Source organism: Ambystoma mexicanum, chromosome 2q, assembly GCF_040938575.1.
Source record: "Ambystoma mexicanum isolate Mex_15411 chromosome 2q, UKY_AmexF1_1, whole genome shotgun sequence".
NCBI lineage: Eukaryota > Metazoa > Chordata > Amphibia > Caudata > Ambystomatidae > Ambystoma > Ambystoma mexicanum.
This window is the reverse complement of record NC_090924.1, coordinates 1,236,535,570-1,236,552,174: the sequence shown is the minus strand read 5'-3', so window position 1 is coordinate 1,236,552,174 and position 16,605 is coordinate 1,236,535,570.

Below are 16,605 nucleotides of genomic sequence, written 5' to 3'. Positions count from 1 at the left end.
CAAACCCTCAAGCAGCAATGAAAAAGTTAAGAAGATGGAACTGGATCATTAATACAGAAAAACGGAACAAAATAATGTCTTCGTTAGATAGTGGTCTGGTTTCCCGTGGTATCGATCAACAACCAAAGTACTTATTAAAACTACCATAGAGACCAGTTCCTGAGGCTGCAGTCAAACTTGTATAAAACAAAGGAGATGTTGGCATTGAAACACGACAAAGATTTATCGAATAACCTATGTAGGTATTGCAATAGTGCGGTAGAATCATCAAAGCATTTGATCATCAAAAGGTAATTCCACAACAATCAATATTTCTAGAGAAATGTGACCCCCTAAATGAAAACGTAGAGGAGTGGTGGATTATGGTGATTACAGGCACCAATTTTAAACTAACATGTGCAGTAATTGCCTACATGGACAGAATTTTGAGAGAATTTTGAGAGTGGAGTAAACTCAAACAGGTTTTAGATGTGAAGTGGGATAGTAATTGTGTATAAAAAATGAAATGTGTGATTGGCGCGAAAAGTGAACAAGTATAAGGAAGTGAATGGTAATAAAAGTTTGTAATAAACTAAATGTTACAATAACAAAAATCTAATAAACAACAGTCCATCATAGCCCTTGAATTTCTGAATGATACAAGTCTGCACGGGCAGAGTGGGTGCATGGAACAAGTGCATATAATACAATTAATGGTGTAGATTACAGCAAATATGTCTGACGACGGTTCTGCAGTTTTTCCAAGTGCATTGAGGCACCTCCCTTTTGTGGAGGGATTGGATCGTGTGGCGGACTAGCTCTGTCTCAAATAAAGATACCATGTGCACGATACTGCATGATACTGTAGGTTTTCTATACTTCCCCAGATTCGATTCTATAGCAGTACAGTTATACCAGAAATCTTGTATGGCCTGCAGATAGATCCGTGCTCATGGTCTGTAGATTGGGTGAGGATAGAGGGGCGCTTTGGAGAGAGAGTATTGAGTCTGCCACCATCTCTCCCAATGGCTAGTCTGCGCTATGAGTTGGGTCTAACATCTTTAGCAGCCCATTTGGATACCAGACTCAACTTTTATTACTACAGACATTTATTAGTACCGGAGAGAGAGTTCTTGTATGAAGATCGAGCCTTACATCTACAGATGGGGGCACCCTCTGTACTAACCCACTTTGCGGGACATTGTAAATAAGATATTGCTTAACATTAATAGGCATTTGGAGAATGTTAAAGTAAACCATGTGGTCGTTAAGAAAGCAATATTGTATTTTTTATTTGTATTTTATTTATTTGTATAGTGCATCCAGCCCTGGGGCAACTGAGCGCATTTCTTGCACAATGTACAATATTACAGTTAAACAATTAAACAGTTAGTTATGTACAGTAACATGAGAAAATACAGTTATCAAACCTATATACAGTTGATGTAGTGATGTTGTGAAACAGTAGTTAGTGAGTAGAGAGGTTATGAACCTGTTCCAATAAACAAACTTTGACCTTGCTATGGAAGACCATGAAGGAGGGTTCTGCTCTTATGGAAATAGGAAGTGTGTTCCATTTTTTAGCAGCCATAACTGGGAAGCTGACCCCACCTACTCGCTGTTGGTTAAAACGGGGTATGGTGATACAATGAGATTGGGCAGATCTGCTAGGTCGCAATGATGTGTGGCGTGAGAAGGTGTCACAGAGGTGTAAAGGTGCCTGGTTGTGGAGGCACTTGTGTGTTAGTTAGAGTGATTTGAGGTCTATTCTTTGTTGAATGTTCAGCCATTTTAAATTCCATCTCGCTGTTGTAATATGGTGTTTTCTGGGTATATGACATGCTGATCTGACTGCATTATTTTGCATAACTTGCATTTTGTTAATGTTGTGTTGGGACGTTTCTAAGTAGAGCGCATTACAGTAGTCTATCTTGGATAATACTAAGGCTCTTGCTCCTGAGATACAGTTGGCGGTGGATAGGTATGGACGGCAGGCTATGATTAACTTGCATGTGTAGGAGGTTGTGGATGCTAAGGCGTTAGTTTGTCTTCTAAGAGATAATGTCAAGTCTATATAGATACCAAGTGTTTTCACATCATTCGCTACCTTGATAATATTACTGTCGATAGTGAAAGTTTTGAAGAGGGTTCCTAATTTGTTTAGTTTAGCTGTGGTGCCTAGTAGAAGTAGTTCAGTTTTATCGACGTTTAGATATAAACCATGCTTGGCCATCCATATTTGTATACTACTGTATATGTCGCTCAATTCTTTGCTATCTATAGTGTAATCGCCAGTAATACAGATGAGTATCTGGGTGTCGTCCGCAAAGTTGGTATATGTGAGTCAGGTATAGGGGCAGGTGAATTGTCTTTTTTGCCTGGACAATCTCTATTTTATAGTTGATTGAGGCTGCAGTGAAGATATCTTTATTATGTTTAGATGGGGAATTTTTCCATATGGGTTCTGCTGAGCATTTCTCTTTCCTGAGACTTTTTAGATGTGGTGTATACCATTTGTTGATGTGGGCAAGGGGCTTAGATTTCTGTAATTTGAGTGGGGCTATCGTATTGACGGCATTGAGGATAGTGTCATTGTAGAGAATCACTAGATCTGATGGGTCTGAGAGCGTGTTAGTAGGGTGTGTTGTAGGACGTAAAAGTGGCAGCAAATTTTCTACCATAAGATTATGTTTACTTCTTGTCATTAGTGCTGGTGCTTGAGCTGGTGTAGTTTGTGGTATGACTTTGTCTAAGGTGAAAGTGATGAGGTGGTGGTCAGTCCATGCACATGGTGTATTTTCCAATAACTTGCTACTACAGTTAGGGTCTGCTAGCCAGTCGAGCGCACAGCCTTTGTTGTGTGTTGGACTGGTAATACGATGAGTAAACCCCAACTCCGAAATGGTGACCTTAAGGGTAGATGCTTTGGTGTCTTTAGGGTTGTCCAGACATAGGTTAAAGTCTCCTAAAATTATGATTTGAGACTTACATTTTGTGTTGGTCAATAGTAGGTGTGAGATGTCATCTTCGAAGGTCGAGGTATTACCAGAGGGGTGGTAGATCAAATGCATAGTGATGATAGATGTGGCGGATGTAGGTAATTTAACCGAAAGTAATTCCGAAGATGGTAGGTGCTGATTATTGGTCATTCTTAGCTCTAATACTGTTTTAAATAAAAACGCGACTCCACCTCCTTTGCCAGAGGCTCTGTCAGAGCGTAAAATGGAGTAGTTGTCAGGTAAGGCTAGAGCTAGTGAGGGACCTGAAGAGGGATTCAGCCAAGTTTCGGTAATGGCAATAATATCCAGGTCATGTATGGATAAGATGTCTAGTATGTGCAAGGCATGAGCTTGAATGGATCTAGCATTGATAAACCCTAGTTTTAGTGTGTTGGTAGTATTGCTAGGTGGTGATATGTGTCTTTTGCTATAGTTGCCAATTTCAGTAGTTTCTTTAGTAGTATTTATGTTATAACGGTTGGATTTTAGTCTAAATTGTTGAGGGAATTTGGAGCCAAGTCTAGAGTTTCTCCGTAGTGTAGGGCATGGTGATGTTATCTGGTTTCTGAGAGGGCTAGGAGTTGTATGCCCGTTGGTAGAGCGATTGGATATAAGGAGTGAGTCAGTTATTCTAACAATGGGCATAATTTTGTCAATAAAGGCTGAAGCATCCTGTATGGGGAGTAGTGGTGGAAGCCTCGGAGGATCGTATGCAGCATTATTAAGACATGGTTTAAGGAATAAGGATGGCTGAATGTCATTGGGTGAAGGTAAGTTGATTGCCATAGTTAGGTTTATGGAGGAGGGAATCTTTCACAAGTTGAAGTCCATGTTATTGAACTGTGATAGGGCCAGAACTGTGGATACAATGCGTTCCTGTTAGGGAGAATTCTCCATTATGGCTAATTTCCCTTACCTACTGAGTCCTTCAGCAGCTTTGCTGGATTTCTAGGATTTATTTTTTTCACCTGGTAAGAGTGTGAGCCTTTTTTCCCCCTCTAACATGTGTTTTGATGTGTGTGTTTTAACATTCTTGTGTTCATAGACTGTGGAGCCTCACCTACTCCATAGGTATCATCTTTTTACTGTGTGTTACACAGCACCTTCAGTGCAGTGACAGAGGGTTGTCTTTTAGACTTCCCAACTCAGACGCCATTTTCTGGGACTGACTACTGTCTCCCAGAACATGCAAAGTTGCCATTGACTTTATTAATCTTTTTAAAATCCACAGACCCAGTGCAAACCATCTTACTTGGAGTACTGGAAAAGGTTAATACTTATCCCTTTTTGTCTGTTTCGCTTGGAGCATTGTTTTGCTCCCTTTTCATCAAGACTTGGCTGGTGGCAGTGGTAACTACCCTATTGTTCCTACCGTGGTTATCCTAAATCACCTTGGTATTGTTTTAGGCTATCTTGGTAGCTTCAAACTTAAACCCGCTAGACCATATAAGTTTTCATACGGTTCCGGCTGGGTTTATTCGCCATTTCTTTTTGAAAATGTCTTTCTCGTGTTTTACTCTGCACGCCAAACCAGGTTTGGTTCCTTTGTTCACTGTCTTTTCGCTGGCTTCTCCACAGAAGCCTTCCTTAGGCGCCTGAAAGTCTGGATGGGCAGGATGTGAGAGAGGGGTTTTAGGACCCCTGCCATGGGTTCCCCTGGTAAACCAAGTCGCACTCCTCTTTGATTGGCTAGGTGACTGTCCTGCCAGGACAACCACCCTGCTGTGTGATTGACAGCCAGGCTGTGTGAATGGGGGAAAACTGCATAAAAAGCAGGTCTCTGGGATTGGAAAAGCAGAGTCGCCACTGGAACGAAAGAACTGACGAGTAGCTGACGGAAGAGGACCCCTACCATGACTGAACTGCCCGGTGAAGCCCTGCTGCAGGTCCGAATCTTCAAACTCCAACGACAGAGAAGATCCTTCAGGAATCTTCTTTCCCTGAGTTGGTGGGACCAACCAGTTTGCCCATACTACAAGCCAGGACTCCCTCCTCTGGTCGAATTCGCAGTACAGAGCTACAGTGAACCGGATAGCCAGGAAGGTCGGACCCTGCTTGCGTTTTAAGGAGCGCACATTTTATTCGTTGCTTTGCTCTGCTGCTCGTTTCCTCCCTGGGCAGTGCAGGACCCTCCAGTCTTCCTACTTCATGTCAGTCCGACAGTCGCTTCAGGAACCGTGAGCCTGCAGGAACTGCCAGGAACTTCAGCCTCAGCTACAGCTTCTTCTCCATTTAAAGGTACTGTGTAACTCGGGTTGTTCATTTCGTTCAGCCGCGGTGAAAGTGTGTGAAATCTTTCTCCAATCCGAGGGCTTGTCCTTCTCTACTCTTTGAACTAACTTTTCTGCCAACCAACTTCATCCGGAACTATTGGCAAAGACTTAAGTGCAAACTACCCTGAACTGTGGGATCTTGAGCAAAAAACGTTTGTCCTATTGACATTGACCCTAAGCCGTTTTGATTTGATTCCATCACTGTAGTTCCTCTTTCTAGATTGCCTTGCTTACTTACCTGTTGGTGCTGCTCAATTTCTGCCTAACTTTGTCTTTCCCTCCCTTTTAAATTACTAGAGTGCCATTTAGCTCCCACTTCATTTTGTGAGCTTAACTTGTCTGGAAACTATTGGGAGTGGTGTGGTGTATTAAGAGTGTGATTTTTGAACTGCTTTACTTTAGTGAGATTTTATACAACTGATGTGTAAATAAATGTATATTCTTTTAATCAGAAACCATGAGTCAGTGTTTGTTTGAATCATAGTAATTGCTGTCCTTTGTGTAACTATTGATACTGCTCACTTACTCTTGAGATAAGTCTGGCTGCTCAGCCATTGCTCCCACTTTTACTGTGTAGTACGGGCTTGTACCAAAGGTGAATTTGTACTGTCACTTGTATGCTTAATTGTATGTGGTGTTCCCAAAGGGTACTGCATATAATTCTGCCTAACAGTTCCTCAGCTACTGCACCATCCCACTTGATCAATTATAAGCCTAGAGGCTCCTTACCGGCGAATCTCTCCCAAATTCCTAACTCTAGGTGGAGAAAAGAATTCCTAAGATTTAGGATGAATGTCATACTTACCGAGGAGATAAGGGGGATTCGGGCAAAATACAAAGGTGAGAAGCTGTCCCAAGGGTGTAGCCTTTTTAGTTCTCAGCAGGTGCAAACTCAGAGACATATTCTTATAGAATGTAGTGCATTCCATACCCTGCGTGTAAAACACTTTTCTCGCTTTGTGCTGTCTGATGAGAGACTCACATCCCTCCCATTCTGACAGAGAATGGCTTCAGGGCATGAATTAAGTATGATATTTTATTTATGTATGTATTTATTTATTTATTTATTAAACGCACAAACCCTAAGGTATCACAGCGTAGTTACAGACATCTTGGTATTGCTTTGGATTATTCAGATACATACACATGAAGGGACAGTGGCACAAAAGACATTATTGAAAAAAAACTTTTGCCATACATAGGTTAAAACATTACAGAAGTCATAATTATTGACATGTTCTGGAAGAGTCACCGTTAGGTTGGCGTTGGTCTAGACCTGAGTTGGTGAGCTAATGTTGGTCGCTGTGTCAGTTGGCTAAAATTGGTTGAATAACCAGGTTTTTAGTAGTTCTTTGAAACAATGGAAGGAATCTTCATTTTTTATGTTTAATGGGAGGGAGTTCCAGTGTTTAGGAGCCATAACTTGGAAGCTGCTACCCCCTTCTCTAATACTTTTGTAACGCGGGACCATGAGGAGCAAGTTATTATTGGATCTGAACGTTCTGATGGATTCTTTTTTGCTTATGGAATTATTCATGTAGATAGGAGCTTTCTTGGAGAGGCATTTTTGAGTGACACACAGTGCTTTAAAGATGATTCTGACCTTAATGGGTAGCCAGTGGGTCTCCCTCCTGATGTTGGAAATATGGTCAGACTTTTATTATTCCTAAAGCTGCACGTAATGCTTTATTTTGCATTAATTGTAGTTTACCTATGTTGGTGTTGGACGTCCCTAGTAAGAGAATGTTGCAATAGTCCAACTTCGATAAGATCAGGGCCCTGGCCAAATTAATGCAATCGGTGGGCGTGAGGACTGCTTAGGGCAATTAATTTGGACGCATATGATGTGGATGATGATAGTGCACTTATATGTTTAGTCATAGTTAGATTAGCGTCTAGGTATACTCCTAGAGTTTTTGCCTGTTTCAGTACTGGAATCAGCGTGCCGTCGATGTTAATTGATGCATAATCTGAGTGTAGAGTGCAGATTTTGGTTTGGGAGCCCACAATGAGAATCTCAGTTTTCTCATCGTTTAGGCAGAGGCGATTCAGAGCCATCCAATTTTGAATTGTAGCATACATTTTGTTGATGCTCACTGTATCCTGGTCGTTATTCCCTGAGATTGGTATGAGGATCTGGGTGTCATCTGCGAAGTTGGGTTAGATGACACCCATGTCGTCAAACGCAGAGAAGAGAAGCTTTGTATATGCATCATATAGGGTCGGTGAAAGACATGATCCTTCGGGTACCCAAATGGGGATTGGTATGGGGTCATCAGCTTCTTTACCAATGGAAACTCTGGACGTGCGTTCGGCTAGAAAGGATTTCACCCAATGGGTGGCATCTTTAGAGAAGCTGAAATCATTTTCTAGGGTAGAACATAGTTTATCATGATCCACAAGATTGAATGCCACAGATAGGTCTACAGCAGTAGTATGCAGAGTTTCCCTGAGTCCCTGATGGAGTCCATCTGGATTTTAAAGTCGAGGAGTGACGTTTCTGTGCTGTGGTTGGGCCTAAATCCAGATTGTCTAGCTCCCAGGAGCTAGTTTTGTTCGAGATGGTCTTGAATTTGTGAATATGCTATTTTATCTATGATCTTAGCAAGAAAAGGACCATGGTTATTGGTCGGTAGTTTGTGGGCATTGTCGGGTCAAGGGCTGTTTCTTTCAAAAGTGGGCTGACCCATGCTTCTTTGATGCTTGCTGGGACCGTGATTGTGTTAAAGGAGGCATTAACAAAATTGGTAATAATAGGGTAGAGGCACATAGTTTAACTAGGTGGGCTGGGAAGCTATCCCCTTTGCAATTGGGGCTTTTAATTTGGAAATACTATTTTTCACTAGTTCTTGGGTCACTAGGATAAAATGGAATAGTGGTTAACATTGTCATTAGATTTTGTGAGAGTGGTATTAGGGAATTTATTTTCAGATAATGTATTTCTTTTTGTGTCTATTTTCTTTTGTAATAATGCAATTTTGAAGGCTAGCACATCTTGAATAATGGTACAACATTCTTTGTTAGAATTAGCTGAGGTGGTGACTGGGATTAGATTTTCCAATTCTCTGAGGATAGAGAAAAGCTCTTTCGAGTTCGACAAGGTGTTGCTAATGCGAGTGTTGTATGCATTCGCTTTATGAGTTATAATTGCTGCTTTGTAGGCTTTGTTTGCAGCTTTGAAGGCGTTAGCGGAGTTTGTAGAGATTTTTTATGGATGTGTTAAGGAGATATTTTTGTTCACCTTAGCGACACTAACTAGTCATTGAACCAGAAACTTGTTTGTTTGCCAGCACAGCGCGTTTTAGTTGTTAAGGGTGCTACCAAGTCAATGGTGGAGGTGAGGCACTTGCGGTAAGTGTCCGCAAGGAAACATGGTTTGCCACCTGTGACCATATTGGTTACTAGGGCTTTCTTTAGGATGGGAGCTATATTCTCAACTGTAAGCTAATGAATATTTCGAGTTTCATAAGTGTCCAGTACCTTGGTTTTGGGAGGGCATATCTCATTGCAAGTAAAGGTGAAATTTACACTATAATAATCTGTCCACTCAAGGGGTATGATTTACTTGATAGCTACCGTAGCCTTGAGTGAGAGTATCCAATCTAATGTTCGGCCCTTAATATGAGTGGGGACATTCACAAGTTGTGTGAAATTCATATCTTTAAGTGCAGTATGAAAGGTATCTGCTTTGTGGTCTTGCTTGTCATGAAGGCCTAGATTAAGGTCACCAAGAATAATGCATTTAGTATTGGGTTTGATATACAGAGTTAATAGCAGAGGTATGTCTACGTCTGGATGGGTGTTGGTATTAGGAAATCTGTAAATCACCATGATGTTGATAGTTGTTTTCTGGTTAGTTGCCAAATTGGCTAGGAGGAGTTCATAGCCTTCGTTTTCTTCGAGGGGACATGCTCTTAATTGTATGTTCGTCTTCACTGTTATGCCTACACCACCTCCTTGAGTATTGGATCTATCAGTTCTAAGGATGATATAATCTGGTGGGATGGCGAGAGCTAGCAGTGGTCCAAATTCTTGGTGAAGTCAGGATTCTGTGACAACCAAGAGGTCCAATTGTTCTTCAATGATAAGGTCATGTATCTCGATGGCGTGGGCTACCAGTGACCGTCCATTGATAAGGGCATCTTTGAGGATGTGTGAAGTCTCAGCTTTGGGTACAGTGACGGTAGTCAGAGTCTGTGTGTCAGGAGTGCTGGAGGAATGTTTGGTAATCACAACCGCAGGTGTCTCATGATGTTTGTTGTGAAGGTGGGGGTTGGGCTTGGACTGTTTGGGCATAACTATGTCTGACTTGTGGTGGCAAGGGAGCACTTTAGTACGTGATCTTAAACGATAAACTCTAGTATTGCCTTGAATAGGATAAGAGTGTGCGTCATCCGTAGTATTTAGCACGTTTTTGGGAGCTGTCATATGTGAAGTAGTAATCGGCTCTGGCTTATTAATGTTACTCGTAGCACTTAGGGTATTGGCATAGTCCTGAATGGGTGAAAATGGTGAGGTGGAGGGTAGGAATGGGATGGGGCAGGGGATGGGATGATGCTGGTAGCATCCCAGTCTGGTAAGGCCATTTTTATAGCTGATCTAGGGGCTACCTTTGCATGGTAGACAGTCTTGAACAAAACAGAATGGGAACATGGTGGCGAGTAACCATCTAAACATGACTATGCCCTTGGTGGGATTGTCACTGAAGAAGTCCTAAGGCACATGCAGCAACAGGTGACACCTATATGCATAGTCTGCTAAACATTGCTGAGAGCAGGAATTGGAATAGGTCAGGCATCAGGCATTTAATTTTGGCGAATGACATACTGGGATTACGATTGTGCTAAATGCAGTTCTCGGCTAGATGCCACAAATTGTGCTAAGTGCAGATCTAGGCTAAATTTAGCCGTTGGCTAAATGCAGTAAGAGGCTACAGCCAGCAAGTGGGCAAAAAGCAGTGGTAGGCTAAAATCATCAATTTGGCTAAATGCAGTAGTAGGCTAGGTGTGGCAGTTGGGCTAAATGCAGTCCTAGGCTAAAGACAGCAAGTGGGCTAAATGCAGTAATAGGCTAAAATCATCAATTGGGATAAATGCAGTAGTAGGCTAGGTGTGGCAGTTGGGCTAAATGCAATCCTAGGCTAAAAACAGCAAGTATGCTAAATGCATTAATAGGCGAAGATCATCAATTGGGCTAGATGCAGTATTATGCTAAAATCAACAATTGGGCTAAATGCTAAAATCATCAATTGGACTAAATGCTAAGATCATCAATTGGGCTAGATTCGGTAGCAGGCTAGATGCGGCAAATAGGCAGAATGCATTAGTATACTGAATATACGGCATGGATTAAATACATTAATGACATTCAATCGTATCAAAGTCGTAGCATTCTTTACCATAGATGGCTGGCCGGGGTGGGCTTGATGCAGTGTCAAGATGCATGGTGGGATTCGGCTAAATGTAGCAAAGAGGCTGCGTGCAGTCAAAGGCTGGCAGTGGTGCTGGAAGTTAGACAAGGTGCGGTACTATGGAGAGAGTCATCGTAGTCTAGTTGTGGCCATCGATATTTGGCTTGGAATTATAGTTTAGGGTACATGCACAGTGAATAATCAGTATGGCAAGCGGATGGAAGTAATGTGTGTGACTCAGTGGGGGCAGCAGGAGTTCCTCTGAGGCCGTCCACCATATGGTAGAGATGGCGGTGGCGGGAGACACAGCTACAGGCAGGTTAGGGGGTGTATTGCCCGGCCAAGGCAGGTTGTGGGCTTACCCTAGGCAGGATGAATCCGACTCAATGCTGTCATAAATCGGAGCAAACAGGGGCTAACAGGGCCTTATTCCTGGCTGGCTTCCGCCTGCCGGTGGATCTGGTAGTTGAGAAAAGCTTGGTGGTTGCTTAGCAACCCGTGGCAGACTCACTTTCAGGCTGCGTTGCTATACTATAACTTACTATAACTATTTACTATAACACAATAAAAACATTCAAAATAATAATAATTGAGGCACCACCATGCAAGGAGGGGCGACAAGGGAAAAACAGATAGATGAGTGTAGATCGTGCAAGTGCGCAGACAAGTGCAGGAGGGCCGGGGGAGGGGATCAAGTGCTCCCAGTCAGTCAGAAGCTGGGGTAAGTGCTGAGAGATGCCACTCTCATGGGTAATTGACCAAGTGCAGTAACAATGAGGCAAGTGCAAGGCCCGGAGGCAAATGCGAGAGGACTGGCGAGGGTGCGAGGAACCTGTGAAACTCTGGGGTACACCAGGCAGCCACTCAGCAGGCTGCACAGAAAAAGTGGGAGAAAGGAATAGAGCAGAGAGAAAGGTTAGCAGGGTAGAGGGTGGGAGAAGGAAGAGGAGAAGAGGAATATCTCAAGGAGTTTCTGGAACTCAGGAAGTTCAGGCTCAAGAAGGAGTGCGGCAGGGAGGCTATTCCAGAGGGAGGCCCCGGCAGAGGATAAAGATCTTCCTCCAAATCTCTGCTTGGAGATCTGGCTCACTCGCAGAATGTTGGAGATAGATGAGTGCAGGGCTCGGGAAGGACAGTATTTAGGTAGGCAACGTTGCAGATAGGAAGATCCCATGCCCCAGAAATCCTTGTGGACAATGCAGAGGGTTTAACTTAATCCTTGCAACCACAGCGAGCCAGTGAAGGGATTTCAGTGCCAGAGAGATGCGTTCCCTGGGCTTGAGGCCAAGGATAAGTCTTGCTGTTCTGGATGAGTTGCAGAGGACGCTGAGCAGAGGCAGGGAGGTTGAGAAAGAAGCTGTTGCAGTAGTCCAACCTTGAGAGAACCAGGACTCTGGAGACAGTGAGCCACTGGGAGAAGGTGATAAAGGAAGAGTACCTCTGAAGAGGTCTAGCTGGTAGTTGGACTTTTTAGAGATGTCTGAAATGTGAGTGGAGATGGAGAGAGTGGAGTCAAAGAGGACCCCAAGGTTTTTTGCCTTGTAGGTGGGTGCGGGCACAGGGCCAAGGGAAGCCGGCCAGAGTGAGAGTGGGAAAGCGGGAGCAGGAGTCGCAATGCAAACAATCTCAGTTTTACTGGGGTTGAGGCAGAGGTCGTTTGCAGCACACCATGACTAAATTGCAGACAGACAGTCAGATATGAGCGAGGTAGAGAAGGTGGCTGAGGGTAGCCTGAAGGAGACTTGTGTGTCATTCACAGAACACTGGAAGTTAGTGATGAAAGTGGCAATCACACGTGCAGCCATGTAGACATTGAAGAACTTGGGGGATAGGCTAGAAACCTGGGGAACGCCACAGGTTGAAAGAGTGATAGTAGAGAGAAAGGACCCAAGTTCCACCTGGGATGGGCGGTCGGAAAGTAAGGAGGTTAACCACGCCAGAGCATGACCTGTGATTCACAGGGTGTCATGCAGACGTGCAATCAGGATGTTGTGGTTTACCGTGTCAAAGGAAGAGGAGAGTTCAAGAATAATGCTGACAGAGTGTTAGTGTTAGGATTTGAGAGCAGGTCTTCACAGGTATTCAGAAGAGCAGTTTCTGTGTCTCATGATGCTCTAAAGCCAGACTGATGGCTGAAAGCAATCAGCAGTTTCAGTGTGGAGGGTGAGCTGAGAGATAGCCAGCTTCTCCATAAGTTTGCCCAGGAAAGGGGTGATAGAGATAGGGAAGTAGTTTGGTGTAATGGAGGGGTTGGCATAGGGTCTCTTAAGTAGAGAGTGCATAAGAGAGTGCTTAAGAGAAGTTGGGAAAACTCCAGTGGCAAAAGAGAGATTGCAGAGATCAGCCAAGGCTGGAGCGAGAGTCAATGTTGTCCTTAATGGTTTTGCAGGGGTAGGGGTCGACCTGTTTGGATGAAGCCCTCATAGACCGGACTTGTCTGGTGACTTCATCAGGTGTGACGGGAGTGACCGAATAGAGGAGAAATGGTGGAGGGACCAAGGAGGCTCCAGAGGTGTTGGTGAATGAGGTGGTGTTGAGGAGAGAGAGATAAGGATGTCTTGGGTTTTTTGCGGTGAAGTGTGCAGCCAGGGCTGAGCGAAGGTCCTGTGTGGGTGTGACGGAAGAGGAGGCTGCTGCAGGATTGACCAGTTCCTTACAGACATGTTGTTTGATGCTACGGAGATGCAGGCTTGAATAAAGACTTTTTTCCTGGTGTGGATGCAGAGTCGATAATTCCCTTGAAGGAGGCGGCAGGCCAGTTTGTCAGAGGGTCCGTTCAACGAATTCCATTTCCGCTCAGCTGCCCTACACTTGCGTTTAAGGGCAGCCAAATCGGAGTCGTACCAAGAGTTGCACTTTTTGGAAGGCTTCAGTCGGACCCTCATGACAACAGCAAGAGTATCAAAGGTGTTAGAGATAGAGAGATTGAGGTTAGCTAGGACTGTGTCAGGGTGGGAGTCGGCCACAGCCACAGGAGTAGGAGGCGGAGAGTAGGTGGAGGTTAAGGCAGCTGCAGTCACACTTTTCATGGTTCTGGTGACTTTGAGACTGAGTGGCCACACCTGGTGTGCGGATGCAAGAGGAGAGGAGAGCTTCAAGTGTGATGAGAGAAGAGAGTGGTCAGTCCAAGAGAGAGAGGTAGTGAGAGGGATAGAGAGAGGGATGTCGGTAGAGATGAAAGAATCCAAAGTGTGGCCTGCTGTGTGCGTGGATTCAGAGGGTAAGATAGAGAGGGAGAGAGAATCATATAGGTTCAGGAAGGGTCCTGAGGAGTCAGGAGAGTCCAGATGGATGTTGAGATCACCCAAAAGGAGCAGTTGAGAGCAGGGGGAAAGTATAGAGTTGGCCAGGTCAGCCCATGCCGAGGGGAAGAAAGTGGACTGCCCTGGTGGCCGATAGAATGTGGCCATAAGGAGAGAAGATTTAGGAGAGAGTGAGAGCCTGCAGACTAGGCACTCGAAGGAGGAATAGGTGAGTAGGGCTGATGGACACCGTTATCTATTATGGGAAGATCAGGGCCACTCCCCTGCCTGTCCCCTTGGGCCTGGGCACAGAGAGGATCTTGTATCCTTCAGGGAGGAGTGTGTCAAAGCTTGTGATAGAGCTGTCCTTGAACCATGGCTCCATGATGGCGAGCACATCAAGATACATGAGTCCAAGGTGGTTGCTAATGTAAGGTGAGTGTTTGAAATCAGAGTGAGGGTTAAGAAAGGCAATATGGAGCAGTTTGCCATCTTTTAAGGTCTTCCATGGGGGGCGCAGGGGATGGTGGTCCCCCCCGAGGGTGGCAGAAGAGCCAGAGGGATAGTGGAGGTGGCGTGGGGGCCAAGGCCGACAAGAGAGCAGGGACTCAGAGGAAAGGTGAGGGAGCCTGTGCAGAGGAGGAGGAAGGCCCAGTAGGCAAGGTAGCCTGCCCAAGGTTTGAGAGGCGAGGTAGGAGCCTGTCAAAGAGGAGAAGGTTGGGTTGAGGACCCTGAACCATGATGATTCCATTCCAATAGACATTAATGATGACCCTGGAAATGGCAAAGAGGTCAAGGAGGACCTCCCAGCGGGTGCCACCGTTAATGGGAGAAGCAGCGATAGGAGAGAGAAAGGTGACCATGTGAAGAGTCCACAAGTTGGGTGGGGGAACGACAAAGAGAATGTCTGTGAGAGTCTCTCTGGCGGAAGCTGTGACATAGGTGTTTTCAGTAGGAAGGCCTGGGTTGGAGCCTAGTATGCCCTTCTTAAGTTTCTTCCAGCCAGATTTAGTGATAGGAGAGGGATAGGAAAAAGACAAGCAGTTAGAGAAGATAGGAGAGATAGATAGCAACATAGCTAGCTGCAGTGGAGAGTAGGACACTTACCATGGTGATGTACTGAGGCACAAGGGGTGGGCACAGGGGGTGGGGGACAGTGGATAGGGGGAGGCACAGAGGACAAGGTAGGATGTGTAGGACGTTAAAGCAGGATGTACTCACAGCAGATGCTATTTTTCGAAGGTAGTAAAGTAACAGTTGTGCACCCAGCAAAAAGTGATTTCTTTAAAAATGATAACAGCAAGTACACAGCCGTGTTCGGTTTTAGCTAAGGCAGAATGAAACAAAATGCAGAATGTGCACACCGCCAAGTTCGATATCAGGCTCAGCAGAATGAAACACAGTGCATCATGGTGCAAGGGTAACAGAAGCACCCAAATTCAAATTAACACCCCACAGAAACCTTTTTAAATGCAGAAACACTGAATGCAGAAGGTAAGGGAAACAAAAACACCCAAATTCGACTTAAGCAGCACAACCCAAAAACGTTTTTAAATGCACCAACACTGAATGCAGATCATGCAAGGGAAACAAAAGCACCCAAATTTGAACTAAGCAGCAAACCCCAAAAACGTTTTTAAATGCTCCAACACTAAATGCAGATGCAGCATGGGAAACAAAAGCACCCAAATTCGAATTAAGCAGCACACCCCAAAACATTTTTAGATGCAGCAACACTGAATGCAGATGGTGAACGGGGAACAGAAGCACCAATATACATGTGTGAAAGAAGTAGATGTGGTAAAAAATAATGAGGTTAGTTAAGAAAATCGATTGAGAGTGCAGCATTGGCAATGCCTCAGGAGAGTTAGTAATGGTAGAACAGCCAAACCCACAGTCATTACTGCACGGATCGTGAGAGGTGTTTGATCCAGAGACAGAGGACCAGTGCAGGAATTACTCTGGTGGACGGAACATAGTTAGAACAGAGTTTTCTATGGCACTCCAAGCGCTCCACGGCCCAGACAGGCACAGACAGGCTCCTTAAAAAGTGACCCTTTGAAACAGGGGCCGGCTATTCGCCTTGGTGTGTGTGTCTGTGTGTGTGAGACTTGACCACAATAAGTATTGATACTTATAATTCCTCCTCCCTGACTCAGCCTTTGATGCATCTGTGCCATTTTTACAAGATTCTCCGAGCCTAGCTCATGTTCACAAGCCAAGCCTCTGGTCCACACTTTGGGCAGCCATCTTCAGGTTGCATGCTCATTCTCAAGTTATGTTAAATATTTGACTTCAGACATATAATTTGCAACCCTTGCCAGTGTGTAGAATTGGCCTTTGTTTGCAGTCGGGTCCAAAGCACAAACAATTGGTGTACGTTTGTACTTACCACAACCCTTTGAGTCTCTTTGAACACCTAACCCCAGCATGCAGTTTTGATATATGTTGCATTCATCTGACAATCTGATCCCTGAATACATCTATGTGTGCAGCCAACTTCAGTGTGCATTCTGGGCAACTCCAAATTATTTTTACCAGATGTCCTCAGAATCTGTATCTGCAGCCACCTCTAGTGTTCAGAATCAGCCAATGGTGCACATGTAAGGTATTAATATTCTCAATTAATATCCTTAACATAATATCCTCTAATACCCTTAATTTGATATTGTGAAGAAATAACTTCTGATGGGCAGTGGCAC